A 12,966-nucleotide genomic window follows, 5' to 3' on the forward strand; every position below is an offset into this window, starting at 1 on the left:
CAGCCATATTGAACAGCCTTGAGGGCCCCAAATGCATCATATTGTTTCATACTCCCTGGCTCATTGCTTATGTTTTGAATTAGTAAGATTTTCTTAAGTTTTAATATTCATTTTAGCTCTAACTTTTCTTTCAAGTCTAACTTGATCCTTGCCATTGTTCTGATTCTTAGAAGTAGTTATTAATTCATTTTTGCCATTCAAAATGTACTTAGGACAGACTTTTCTCAAATCAACTATAACATTCAATTGTGCTTGTGTACTTATATGTCTTTCTCCTCTTATAACACAGGGCCTTTAGTATATATTCTGAGAATAAAAATAGTGCACTATAACCTTTTGTGCCTAGTACAGTGAGTACTCTATAGATGCTAAATAAAGTCTTGTTGAATGAATGAATAAATGGATAGAAATTTGGAACTATGATACTAATCAATTTAAAGGCTGGGTAAGTGATCTTATAAATGTGTATTCTGAAAAAGTAATCCTCCACCAAAGAAGAGCCATATTATCAAACTCTAAAAGTTTTATAGAGATCAGTTTCTCTTTTATTTTATAGGCCACCATTTTTAATATTAAGATATATAGAAATAGAATTTAAAATCAGTTGTGTCTTTAAAGAAATGTGATCATAGTTTCATTTAAATTCCATCAATGTATCTCTGAAATTGTATGTATAAGATTATTTGGAGATAGTGCAAAAGTCAAAATCTGAAAAAAAAATTTCATATGTGAAAACATATGTAAAAAATATATATATATATATTTGTTCATGTACATATACAATTCTTATTTTGAAACTTTATAAGCTTTCAATGAGAAAATGGAAGAATTAATGGGTTAAGATTTTTATAATGCTGTTTTGAACATAACACAGATGTTCTCGAAACTGTTAACATTTCCAAATTTCTTATTTCTTGATTGTCTTTTTATCACTGCTTTATTTAATAAGTAATTATTGACCAAATCTAGTTGTTCCCTAAAAGAAATTCATTTCTCCATAATGTTTGTATGGAGTATGGGGCAATGAATCATAGAGACACGTAATTTATGTATTTGGATGGATGCATTACTGCATGTTTTCACTTGAAATTAAATTGTACCCTGAAGATAACAGTAAATATTACTCAAGCATTTTTTTTAACATACAAACGCAAATATCCTTGATCTATACTGTGGTTGAAGAAGATTAGAATTCAAAAGTTATTTTTATTCTTAAGAAAAAGACCATTAGCTTGCAGAAAGTATTTCATTTGTTTTATGATAATTTGTCTATGAACGAAAGAAATCACAGTAGCCATAAAACAGCTCTGCCAGCCACTTAATTAACTTTACTGTTTTGGAAATTAATTTCTTTAAGGCCTCATTATTCTCACATTCAAGCAAATAAAGAAGAATCTCTTGACATCTACATATTCAATGTGATATGGTTAATATTATCAATGAGTGTAATGGTCCTTACCCACTCAGATTATTTCATCTGATCTCATATCTGTTTCCCCTCCTCTCTTTTCATTACCACAAATATAGGTCCATTAGTTTTACATGATTAAAAAGAGAAAGTTTCTATGTTCAAGCATAAATTGTTTAGGTAAACTCTTCACCAGGAGAGGCAGTTCCTAGAATTGTGTTGCTGATGTAAAAAACAGTAAACCCTAAAATATTGGCCATAGAATCTGGGACTTGGACGGAGAAAGGCAAGCAAACAGGATTTAAAAAAGATTCAAAAATGGAAAGGAAAAGAGGAGATTGGCAAAATGGCAGTCCGTGTTACCCACTCTTCGCAAAAATGTACTGCTACAACTAAAAAGATAGTAAATGAACCCAATTGTCAATTTATGCAAGTAGTTTCTTGGCAAAATGTTGAAACTTGAGCTAATTGCTTTTAGCAGCATATAAGTTACTAAAAGTAAAATGGTCTTTTGTGTTAGACTTGTATATGAATCATGGCTTCACTGCCTTATGGCTTATAAACTATGAGCAAGATTCCTTTTCTGAGATTTGGTTTGTAAAATCATGTTTAAGATAAGGATCATGTCACCTCTACCTCAGAGAGTTACTGTGGGCTTTCACTTGTCATGAAGATATGCAACGTGCTGCCACAGCACCCAGTACACCTAATTCATCAATACAGCCCCAAACACCATACCATATTCAATGAATGACTATCTTTCAAAACAGTTGCATATGATCTTTACAATGAAATGTAAAAGATGAACTCACTAAACACCATCACAATCTCTGTCTAGTAGGACGAGACCTTAAAGAGGGCAGGAACTTAGTCTGTCTTGTGCATTCCTCTATCCCAGTCTCAAAACAATGCACATAGTAGACAGTCAATACATATCTGGACATTAGGTAAATGATCAAGGAAAATCCTAACTTCTAGATGGGAGAGACTTGAAGGCCTGGCTAGACCCTCTTTTTGTTTGAAATGTGCTGGTAGTAAATGCACACTTACCTATGCCTCCAATTAGTGGCAAAGACTGTATCTATCTGAAAGAGCACATATCTTTTCTACAAGGGTTGCTACTACTCACCTCTAATAGTCTGGTGCCATTTTAGAACACTACAGATGGAAAAATCTGAAACTGTCTATGAAATTTACCAGGTTTAAGCGTTTGCCTACATTTCTTTGGGAATACTCTCAAGACTGAATGAAACTCCGTGATAGGAACCTACACTCCACTATCTACCCATTTTCAGTATTTGAACTTTCCTTTGATTATGCCGTATATTACAATCATTATTATATGTTCTTATCTTCGACATTGTTGGTATGCTACAAGTGATGTTGGGTCTGAATCTGGAAAAATGAGGAAAGAAGTCCTTCTCACTATTGTTTTGATCATCTGGTGAAGTAAGGACTCCCTAGAGGGAAAGGATGTTTATAAATGATAAAGGGGTCCACAGGAGTAACTAATTATTTGTGTTAGTCCACAACTCTTATGGTACATCAAGTTTAATCAAGGATCCTAACACTTATTTCTAGTAATTACTGTGCTGATTTTATTGTTTCTCATTTGCACAATCACCTGACATTTATCCATCCTTTCAATGGGCTATAGTGGCTGACTAGCCTATAACAATTGTTCTTTGAAGAACAGATAATTCTTTTTTTTTTTAAGATTTTATTTATTTATTCATGAGAGACACACAGAGAGAGAGGCAGAGACATAGGCAGAGGAGAGGAAGGCTCCTCACGGGAAGCCTGATGTGGGACTCGATCCCAGGTCCCCAGATCATGATCTGAGCCAAAGGCAGATGCTCAACCACTGAGCCACACAGGTGTCCCAGAGGAGAGTAATTCTAAGAAGATCTTTTAGAAGTCAAAGCAATGAGATTACTGAGGGCCTCCTTTGTACAAGGCTCCTGGATGCCTCTGGGCAGTGTAGGTACTGTTTCAGAGGACATACCCATGGGTATGAGTGACGGCTTAAATCCACTTTAATCTATATTATTTGTTTAAAGGTGGCCTTTCTTCTAATGCATCTGCCTAAAATGAACACCTTCTGATTGCCCATCAACTTGTCCTTCACAAAGCCTTGTGCCAGGACTAAAAGCTATATTTTTCTAATGTCTATAAAGGCAACTTACTGGGCAGCCGAGATGGCTCAGCGGTTTAGCGCAGCCTTCAGCCCTAGGGCGTGATCTTGAAGACCCAGGATCAAGTCCCACGTTCCGGCTCCCTGCATGTAGCCCGCTTCTCTCTCTGCCTGTGTCTCTGCCTCTCTCTTTCTCTCTGTGTCTCTCATGAATAAATAAATAAAGTCTTTTTTTAAAATAAAATCTTAAAAAAAAAAAAAAGGCAACTTACTGCCCCATCCGGGGGGTGGGGAAGACTGGGGTTTCCAGATATGTCTAGATAAAATTGAGGATACAGCCTCATTATTAAAATGAAAGAATATTTTATTCTGGGATAAGTAATCCTTGGGGCAGTCTTCATTTATTTGAATTAGTTAATCTGTAAAAAGCATTCAGAATGATGTGGGGGAGAATGATGTTCTCTGATATTGGGCAATAAAAAGTATAGAGGCTTTGTTGCCAGTAGACTTATTGATTAGTTTATGATAAAACAAACCTTACCTAAATGAACAAATTTCATTTACATAAAGGAAAATCTGTAAATTGAGGATGGGATGTTAAAACATGAAATACACGTTAAAAGACCTAAAAATACCCTGGTCTGGAGTTAGGTTTTCCTAGAGTCAGGAGAACATGTATATTCAAATTGCAGTTCTTCAGAAATAACTGTGAATTTGTGAAAACAACATCTATTTATTAATACCACCTTTATTGACACTGTATGTGTTTTTCCTGGATGATTACTCAAAAATTTTGCACCCCAGTCTGTGATGAATACATAAGAAAATATTTATCACTAATCACATGCACTCACTTCAGGGAATTTCCATTTCATAGAAGTTGTTCCAGATGTGTTTCTCCGAGAAACATTGGTAGAGGAAGAAAACTCCCGTCCTTAAGTCATTGTTCCAAACTCCATGTGTGTCTGAGAGAAGAGGTAGCAAGTAGTGGTAGGGAGCAGAAGCCCTTTGCAATCCTTTCTAAATTTTAGCCTCCAGACACCAAGGAGAGGCAAAGGTGGTGAGAGATGGGTAAGTGAGCAAATAAAATATGTCCTGAGGATCCAGAATTTGGGGTCAAAGCACAGCCAGATGTATTCCACAAACTGGTTCTTAAGAAGCAATGAAAAAATATAGCACAGATGAACTTCTTAGACTACAGTACTGTGAATTGCTCCAAAGAGACCAAGAAGTGAATAATATTATGTACAATTTCCTAATGCTATCCCACCTGAAGGCCATGGCACTTCATGTCTCTTGCTTGGCATTGATCCCTTTCCAGGTGGAACCCAAAGAAAAGGCCTAATTTCTACTCAATGGAACCAACAGAATGCAGCTCTGTTTCAGGAGGGTAACATGTTCTAAAGGCCATAACTAACCTAAACTATTAACATCCATTTTTACTAGTTTCTAAAATAGAACAAGTTAGTCTTACTGTTGAATTTTTTCACCAAATGTTTTGGTTTAGGGCTAGATTAAAAGGTAGCGTTAAATGGACATGATACATTGTTTTGGAGTTTTTTTGCTTTGGAGTAATCTGTATTTTTGTAACCAGTTTTTACTGACTGAGCCACAGAATGACAGTGTGGCTTAAAACTGCCTATGAAGCACAATGTCCTCATGAAAAAATGTTATAGAAAACTTTCTTTGCCATTTTATTCAGTTTCTGCAGACATGGCACTGAGGTAAGAGGGTTCACGCTTGCGTACTCCTTTCATTCAATCCTCCTCTGTTGTGTGTCTCAAAGTATATTAGTGACAAATAACCCATCTACATCAAATGATCTTTCTTGCCAGTCCTGCACAATATCTGGAATCCATGCCAGCTCACCTTCTAACCAGGCCCTTGAACTCAGCCTTTGACTGAGTCGTGGTGCATTTGAGAACAGGAAGACAGTGTGGTATGGGGTTGACATGCTTGCCCTTGCAGTTTGTGTTTGTTTCCTATTGCTGCTGTAACAAATTGCCACAAATTGAGTGGTTTGAAACAACACAGATTTATTATGTCACCATTTTGGAGGCCAGAAATCTAAAAGAGTCCCACATGGTAAAATCAAGATGTCGGCAGGGCTATATTCTTTTCTGGATATGCTAGAGTGGAATTTGTTTTTCTTGCCTTTTCAGTTTTTATAGGCTACCTGCATATGTTGGTAGGTAGCCTATACCTCCCTACCAGGCTGATAGCCTTGGCTGATAGCCCCTTTCCATCCTCAAAGCTGATAATATGTTATACTCTTTCTCATAAGTATGTCACTCTGACTCTTTTGTCTCTCTCTTCCATATTCAAGATCATTGTGATTACTTTGGATCACCTGGGCAATTCAGGATACTCTCCCTATTTTAAGGTCAACCAATGGGCAAGCTTAATTCCATCTGCTATCTTAATTTTCCTTTGTCATGTAACATGACATATTCACAGGCTCCAAGCATTAGGGCATGGACACCTTTGGGTTAGGGGGCATTCTTCTATCTACTAAAGAGTCTGATTCAGATCTGAATCTTGCTTCTCTGACACTTGTACATGTCACATTATTTGTTGAAGACTTGGTTTCTTGAATAGAAAAATTAGAATGTTTGTGCCTTATAGGAGAGGTAACTATTATTTATTAAAGATCATGTGTCTGACACTGTGCTCAGTGAGATGGAACTAAATGATTTGAAGTTAATAAAGAACTCTGAGTGCTTCTCTATTCATTCTATTTCCTTCCATTTTTAACCCAGAAATGTGTGTCGCAGTAATCATTGGTAAGTGGGTTTGCCCTCAGCAGACCTCAAATTTTCCTTGAATGGGCTGTCCTAATGTCTAAAGTGGGGGTGGAAGTGGATGTAAAGAACAGAGAGCTTTTCAAACCCATTTGACCATTGACCCAGGCCATATCTTCTAGTACAGTTTTTATTGGCAACAAAGTTATCATATTTATCCTATCACTTTATCTCCTATATACAAGACGAGTTTTATTTGTGACACCCTAAAAATTCAATATCCCTTCTGTAGGGATTCTAGATTCTAAATTCACTCATACAACCAGCTGGGACTCAAACACAGATCTGACAGCAAAGGCCTTTTTCTTAACTATTAATCATCTTTGCCTGCATCCTACAATTATTTTAAGATTTAAATATTTCTATGGCCAATATCCCACACATTATGTATATCCAGTAATTGTGAAATCCCTCTCACTGCCCAATGAGTAGAAGGGGAATCAAGTAAACTAGAAATTTTAAAATATTGTATAATGACAAATAATTTTTAATTTGACAGTTGTTTTGTGTACTCACTTATAGGTACTTCATTTTACGTGCAATTAGTTTTTACGTCTCAGAGAAAATATAAGGTAAATGAGCACGGCCAAAGTTGGCTTTGTTCATGGCATTCATGTTGGTAAATGAACAGTATAGAACAATGGAATCCAACTGTGTGCCTATAAGTCTCAGAGCTAACATCTCTTTTTTTTCTTTTTCCCAAAATAGAATAACATAACCAAAGAAGATTAACTGCCATAATTTTTACTTTTGTCACTCCAGCATGAATTTATCCTTATATCTTCTGATAGTAACACACTCAGGCATAACTCTAAAGGACAGTGTCTGAATATTAGATATAATATTAATATTAATATTAATATTACCCTTATAATGATAAGTAAGCAAAGCTAAGATAAAATTTTACTTCATTAAAAAAAAATCATGGACAAGATACTATCCAGTATTATCAGGCTTTCCTAAAAAAGCTAACTGCTAACCCTTACTGACCAGCTAATGACAGGTTTTCTCTGTTACAGTTAGTGATAAGTTTTAAAAATCAGTAGATGTTTCTCAGGACATCAAATACAGGATGAGACCAACCTGCTCCTATGGGATTAGTCTGCACAGCCATTAGTGTTTTTGAGGAAAAACAGTGACAGATGTTGTATCACTCACTTTTGTTGTTGGGCAGATTTATATAGGCATGCACTACCACGTAGCTAATGTTAAAACCAGAATTTCCACATGTAAAAATATACACTGTTGGTTTAAAAAGTTCGAATACCTGCTGTATCATCTTATGCTATAATAGTCCAGTAGAATGTGGAAATTTTACCCTTTTGGAAAAATAATTTGGAAAGCCAGTGCTGGTTGGATTTTCTCAACTACAAATTTTTCTAAGCCTTTTTATGTGTAGACTTTTTTTTTTTTTTTTTTTGAAATTTGCTCTGAGTTGTGATGTGATTTGCAATGTAGGATCACATAATAATTAAGAGACTAAATAAACTATAGAGTCAGAAAATCAGAGTGTGAATCATTCACCCATTTGAAATGCATGACCTTGGGGAAGTCATTCAACTTCTCTAGTATTTATCTGTAAATATTTGTCTGTAAGTAACACATATCAGCCTCAGACAGTTATTTTTAGCTCTTATAAGTCATTTTCACTTTTCGACATAATATTTAGCATAGAGTAATACTTACTAGTTATTATTACGACTTTTTGTTAGTTAGGGTTGGAGCAGAAACAGCACATTCAAAGTAGTAAATTGAAAAGGCTTAGGAATGCTGAGTGGCTCAGTGGTTGAGCACCTGCCTTCTGCTCAGGGGGTGATCCCGGGGTCCTAGGACTCAGTCCCTCATCCAGCTCCCTGCAGAGAGCCTGCTTCTCCCTCTGCCTGTGTCTCCACCTCTCTCTTTCTCTCTCATGAATAAATAAATAAATAAAATATGTATATTTTAAAGACTTAAACGAAAGGGCTATACAAAGGTGTGGTCAGGCTATAAGGAAATGAGACAGAACAGTTGATTATCCAGGAACCATCAATAGTTGTAAACAAGGGTCATCCATCGAGAGAAAGGGAAGGGCCTGGTATTATCAGATGTAAGGAAATCTGTAGCCTGGAGGGCAGGTGTCACTGAATAAACGCTGCAAGAAAGCAGAGGAACACAGCCACGGACACAATCACAAGTGGTGGGGAGGGAGGTGAGGACAATCCATTCTCCCCCTGCCCTGCAAATGACTCTCATTTGTCAACTCATTGGAAGCCAGAGACCAAGGAAGCACCGCAGGGAAGTCCATAGAGGTCAGTCCTCTGGGACAAGGGTCAAGATAGAGATGGCAAATGGAGTATAACCGGTGTGGCATGCCAGGTCACAATTTCCGCCGGAGGTCCTGTGTCTGCTCCTGCATGAATTTTGACAGTCTGGGCCCGCTTGCCAGGTGCCTGCTCCAGCCTTCCCAGGATACAGCTGTGGCATCCCTCCAGCCCAGGGCTCTGGACACCAGTCACTCTCTTTCAGCCACGTGGCATTCTTTCAAATCAGTGGTACCGAGGTTGCAAGTCCACAAAACTTCTCTATGTTGGAAGACTTCTCAGCCAGGCCTGGTGATGGAAAACCAAGGCCAGAGTGTTTTGATGTGAAGACACGAAGTAGGCCTAGGGGCACCTGGGTGGGTCGGTCAGTTGGGCATCTGCCCTTGGCTCAGGTCATGGTCCAGGGGTCCTGGGATCCAGTCCCCACGGAGCTCATCGAGCCCTCAGGTTGGGCTCCCTGCTGGATGGGGAGCCTGCTCCTCCCTCTTCTTCTGTAGCTCCCCCTGACTCTGCTCTCTCTCTGTCAAATAAATAAATGAAATCTTAAAAAAAAAAAAAAAAAGAAAGAAAAGAAAGAAAGAAAGAAAGTAGGCCTAACTGTGTGATTCTAGAGTCATTTCCAGTACCAGCAACTCTGAGTGGAGGAGCCAGACCTACCACATTTTCTTCTCTCAAAGACAAGTATTTTGGACACGTGTAATATTTAATGTTTTTCTGGGTTCTCAGCAAAACTTTGCATAGAAGAGGGTGACTTTATTAAATATGAGATACGTGGCAATAGTGTCCCTCTGCAGTAGATTTAATTCAGGACCTCCCTCTTTGTGAGATGGTTGGTATTTTTAAAAGATTTTGCCCACAAAAGTATGTCAGGGGAGATAAGATACTGGCATGGTGTGTGATTAAACAGAAAACACGGTTTCATAATGTCTGTTCTCTTTGCTTTAGAAATGGCTAGATAGAACTTAGAGCAAAAAATGAAGGTCAATTCCTAACTCTGCTGTTCATTAGCTCAGAGAGATCACTTAATCTCCCTGGGTTGCTGTGCCTTTCATCAGTGACATTAGGATACAAAAATGTGGCCTGCTCTGGACATGAAATCACATGACAGATAGGAGAATCTTTATGTAAATTATACTTTATTTGGGAAACTCCTATTCATTCTTTTTTTCTTTCTTTTTTTTCTCACACTCTGTCCTCCACTCCCCCTCTCTTTTTTTCTTTCTCTGGCAACATGAACTCTGCTGTCCTTTAACTCAGGGAAGCCCAAGAGTTCTGGTCATGACTTGTGTATTGACCAGCTTTGAGGTTTTGCAGAAGTCACACAACATTAACCAGATAATACACACTTTTAAAGATGCGTTCTTTTAAAGGCACACTGAATAAAATATAACAATTTTATCTTTCTTCAATCTTACTTTTACTGTCAGTTATTTAACTATGAACATAGTTGCACACTAATTCTTTTTTTATTGAGATCTAGTTGGTTTTATAGTTCCTTGCTAACTTAGTAAAGAATAATATTGTTTCAAATAATTTGACTGATACAGTTAATTCAGTTATGCTGCTAGTATAACTAAAAAAAAAAAAAAAACAAACTGTTCACTCTCATCATAGAAGAAGAATGATATAATATGCCAGATGGAAATCCACTTACTCCTTAAGGGTCAGGAATGCAAATAAAATAGCTATGTAATAATATGGTCCAGCTGCACTTTGGGGTTTAGCAGAGGCCCCAGTTGTGATGTGACATCTGAGAGATTTTTCACAACATATTTTTCCAGCTGAAATTTGTCATGTCCAGATACAGTCTGCCAAATTACAAAAATCTAGACAGATGCTAGATTAAAACAAAACAAAACACAACAAAGGCATTTATACAAGTTAGGAACTGTTCAATAACTACTGCTTCCCCTCCAAAATGGAATCTAACAACTCAAAGAAATATTGTTCATTGAGTCTATAAAATAAGTAGAGCTACCGTGCTCTAGAGTTTGTCTTTATTTCTTTATCTGAAACATATCAAATGCTCCTGTCAGAGGGTATTTGCATAGGTGAGTGTACTTGTATGTGCGTGTGCATACCCATTCATGCTGTGTGTGTGTGTGTGTGTGTGTGTGCCTCTTCAAAATATGGACCATTATTGGGAAAGCCAAGAGCATTTAAGAAATATACATTCACATTTTTACTACTGTTCAAAAAGCCTCAGGCTTAGTGGCCTGTGTCATTGACTCCCTCACACTACTGAGTCAATCAGTTGATCTAGTGAAGATCGTTATAAATTTAAGAGTGACGTCAACTGAGTTTGAGTTCAGATTCCCCCATTTCCATGCTTGGTGGCCATGGTGACAGCCAAACTCTCCAGACTGGGGGGGTTCTCGAATGAACAAAGATAGGCTTAGACTAAAGAATCTCTGAGAGCCTCTGAAATCTGAAATGTATTGGATCTTATTATTTTAATTTTAGAATTCAATTATTTGTAGCTTATGTTGCCAAAAAAATAGCTTCTAAGTAAATATTTTTAAAATATATCAGTAAAATTTCCTTTTCAGAGCAGTTTTAGGTTTATAAAAAAATTTTTTATGGGGAAATACAGGGGCTCCCTTCTCAGTTCCCGTTATTGACATCTTGCATGAGGGTGGTACATTTGTTTCAACTGCTGAACCAATATGGATACATTAACTAAAGTTGATTACTTGCATTAGGGTGTGCCCTTTATGTTGCAGTTTTGACAAATGTGTTATGTCATGCATCTACCATTTCAGTATCAGAATAGTTTCAACAGCCCTCAAAGTGCCCTGTGCTTCATCTATTCATCCCTATTTCCCTCCTCCTGAACCTTTGGGAAACCACTGATTTTTTTTTTTTTTATCTCTATAGTTTTGCCTTTCCCAGAATATCATAGAGAATATAGCCCTTTCAGATTGGCTATTTTCTTTTAGCAGCATGTGTTTATGATTCTTTTGTGTCTTCTTGTGGCTTGATAGCTTATTTATTTTATCATTGTATAATATTCCATTGTATAAATATACTACTGTTTGTTTATCCGTTATCCTATGGAAAGACATTTGGTTGATCCCATTTTTTAGCAATTATGAATAAAGCTGCTATAAACATTCGTGGGCAGGTTTTTGTGTGGACATAAATTTTGAACGCATTTGGATAAATACCTAGGAGCATGATTGCTGGATTGTATTGTTAAGACTGTGTTTAACGTTGTAAGAGCCTGCCAAACTGTCTTAGAAAGCGGCTGTATCATTTTGCATTCCCACCAGTAAAGAATGAGTTTCTATAAACAAATGTTTTTATTTTAAGAAATACAATCTAAATAAAGTCACTCGAAATAGCTCCTGAGTATGAATAGTTTAATAAATAAACATCAATGAGCTTATACTTCATATCATAGGAATTCTTATTTATACAAGATAAAAAGCTATTTGATATATGTCCAATAGTTTTGTTTTACAGACTTTATCACCCATTAAAATATATATCTAAGATAATCCATAGATATTAAACATTGCTTTTGCATAAAATACTTCAAGAACACTTTTTGCTGCATGAGATAAGGTTTATTACAGTTCATGTATGTTTTTATTACTGTAAGCTATGTATACAGTTGATGAGTCCCAGAAATATCTACAACACTTCTGAGATAACCATTAAGTTCTGATGATATTATGAAATCTCAGAACTTGGTCTACACTTGATTCAGATGGTTTCTGGTGATCAGACATGTCTTAGTGGAATCTAAGTAGATCACATGTAGGATTCCATTGCATATGAAATTAACTTTCAGCTCTAAAATCTAAACTTTGGAGCATGATATCCTTTTATAATATAGCCCCTGATTTCCTCTCTACTTTCCTTTATTTACCCTCCTGCTCAAATCCGAGATACAAAGAAATACTTGGCATAACAATGTTTGCTGTTGTGTACAAATTCTGGAACCTAGTAGCATATAGTGAATTTAGATGTAGATCCTAGAGTCAAAGAGCATGGTTTTGAGTTTCCAGATATGCAACCTCATTGCTGTTTGAAAATGAGTAAGTCATTTAGTTTTTATTGACATCAATTTCCTCACTATATATATATATATAATATTATATATAATAATATATAATAATATATATTCATATATATAATATGAAGTAAATTACTTTTATATATACTATAAATAGTATAGTAATATATATAGTAATAGTATAGTATATAATATATATAAAAGTAATTTACTTCAATTCTGTGAAGTATATATATATTATATATATATTGTATATTATATATATACAAAAGTAATTTACTTCACAGAGTTGTTATAGGGGT

At 36.2% G+C, this 12,966-nt stretch overlaps 1 long non-coding RNA gene across 1 annotated transcript in view; it reads left to right on the forward strand.

The window, feature by feature from the left end:
* LOC144282299 (uncharacterized) overlaps positions 1-12,966 on the forward strand; it is a 32,878-nt gene that overhangs the window by 1,733 nt on the left and 18,179 nt on the right. The gene's annotated exons all lie outside the window — the stretch shown is intronic.

Source organism: Canis aureus, chromosome 13 (genome assembly GCF_053574225.1).
Source record: "Canis aureus isolate CA01 chromosome 13, VMU_Caureus_v.1.0, whole genome shotgun sequence".
In the NCBI taxonomy this organism is placed as follows: Eukaryota; Metazoa; Chordata; class Mammalia; order Carnivora; family Canidae; genus Canis; species Canis aureus.